We start from the raw sequence: 2,417 nt of genomic DNA, 5'->3' as shown, positions 1-2,417 counted from the left end.
CAGGGAGGAAGGCAGGCAGGCAGGCAGGCCAATGGAAAAGCAAAGCCAATGAGAAGTTAATGTCAGCAGTTTCCAAACGAGCAGGAAACAGATCCACGACCAAGGCCCAGAGAGGGAACACGGCCCAGGAGCCACACACACAGGACATGTCTTGGCTCTGCGGTCTCATGAGCTGTGTCTGAGTACTATAGGCTTTCCTGACCCTCAGTAAAAACTTCCCTGGGTGGAAACATATTGCCTTAATCCTTTTTCTTTCAGATGAGAAAACAGGACACATTGCTGTTTGAAAAGCCACTGAAGATACTGTGTCATGTTAACAATTCAGTTCTCTAAAAATGGATAACAAGAAGGAAAAGTCATATTGGGCTTTAAGGCAAACCTCAGTTGGGGGAGACACGCACTGTTCTGATCCTCACAATGTCCCTGCAAGGCAGATAAAAGTGCTTTCATTCATCTCACGCTGGAATGGAACAAAGGCTCCCCGGGTGTCCAAACCCACAGACTGCCCTGTGTCAGCTCTCTGGTGTTCTCCAAGCCACTGAGCCACGGAGCCACAGCAGAAGGGAAGAAAGCAGAAGCTGTAAACCAGAGACTTGGGGTAGCAGGAGAGGAGCTGGCGACACTGGCCAGGGTGAGGTCTTGGTCAAGGACCGGAAACACGTCAGGGAGGCCGGAGCTGCCTGGGTCTTCCTGGCCAAGCTGTCCACACAAATAGGCTGGGAGGTGTGGATTAAGATGGAATGGGAGCCACGGAGCAGCACGCAGGTTCCCCCGGAGCTGTGACACTGCTTCTTGCTGTAGTGGGGCTTTGGTGAAAGGTCTGAAACCCTGTTTCCACTGACCTTGCGTGGCTCACTGACCTTGAGCTACCCAGTGGTCCACAAGGGTATCGATAGAGCCGCAGACTCAGGTTTGTCCGGATCCTTTGCTCCGGCACTCATTCCACTGCAGTAAGTGGTTCAAACAGGATGAGAAACCAGAGCATGTGTGTTGTCATGGCTGGTGGCTTACGCAGAGTGCAAACCCACAAGTCTGCCAGCGAGGAGTCCTGTGTGCAGGATGCACAGACCCTAATCTCACGCTCGGGGGAGCGTCGGCATCGTGGGCCCGAGTCTGGCTGAGGGACTACCCTGTGTCTGCTGTGAGGAGGGAAGAGGCCAGGACCGCCTGCCTCCCTGCTGGCCCAGCAAGCTTCCTTTTCCAAGTGGGTTCCCTGGAACGCTTGTTCTTTGGGGCTTGAGCAGGAGTTAGCCAAAGGAAGATATGCAGCCAACCTGGTGCCGGCATAAGCAAAGATCTGTGAGGCGTTTCACTGCAGGCCGTTTAGAGCCTGCGACAGGCTGAGAGCACTGTGCAGTTCCAGGAGGGCATTCCGGGGGCGGGGGCGGGGACTTCTAGACCCATTTGGCTCGGGGCCTGCACGTGAGCGCCTTGGGCTAGCACCGTTCTGTAGAGCAAAGGTGGGTTGTGGTGTGGTTCAGATATTCTCATACAGGCTTAGGTGAGAAAAGAAGATGCAGGCAGTCCCTTTGTGATGCTCAAACTGGTGTCAGCCTCCGCCTCAGAGTCTACCCTGATGCATGGGGTGGGGACAAAGCTGATGATGTGGGCTGGCCCATGTGCTGCATGAGAACCAGTCATTGCAGTAGCCCCTATAGGACCTTCGGGGAAAGTGACATTTCATCTTGACAGTGACATGATTAGACTGAGACATACCTAGTAAGTCAGGAAAGCGTGCCTCTGGGTGTGTCTTGGGGTGTGTTTCTAGACACAACTAGCACGTGAGACAGCAAACACAGTGGGGAGAACTGCCCTGGATGTGGGTGGTCCTCCCTAAAAAGTGGGGGGCCTGGAACCCAGAGAGGACAAAAGGCTGAAGCAAGCAGCCTGTCAGCATGGGTACTCTCCCCTTCTTTCTGCTTCCTGGCCGCCGTGAGGTGAGTGGCTTTCCTCTGCATGGTGCTCTTCGGGCATGACGCGTCTGCCTCACCACACAGTGAACAGAGCCAGTAAGCTGTGAACTTGGCCCTCCAAAACCATAAGCAAAAATAGAATTTTTCTTCCTTTAAGTTTCTCTCAGGAACTTTGCCACGGTTGTAGAAAGCCAACTAACACAGGGGAAACATGCTCCAGTGCTCCTACAGGATGCCTTCTAAGTGCAGGGGAGGGTTGTGTTTACATGGCTCTGGCGCTGAGGGCTGTGGTGCCCTTGCAAAGATACCAGGGCTGTGGGTCCCTTGTCAGTCTCTGCCACAGAGACACTCAGGGGCACAGGGAAGAAAACATCCATTCTTGGCGGCAACAAAGCCGCTCCTTTTGCCCTCTGCTCCTTGCTGCTGCCATGAATAGATGCTCTCTGCCCTGTGACACTGTGACACTGTGCCTTGGAGCCATCCAAGTATGGACTGAGACCTCTA

Source organism: Octodon degus, unplaced genomic scaffold (assembly GCF_000260255.1).
Source record: "Octodon degus isolate 3935 unplaced genomic scaffold, OctDeg1.0 scaffold00126, whole genome shotgun sequence".
NCBI classification, from domain to species: Eukaryota; Metazoa; Chordata; class Mammalia; order Rodentia; family Octodontidae; genus Octodon; species Octodon degus.
This window is presented reverse-complemented; position numbering follows the sequence as displayed.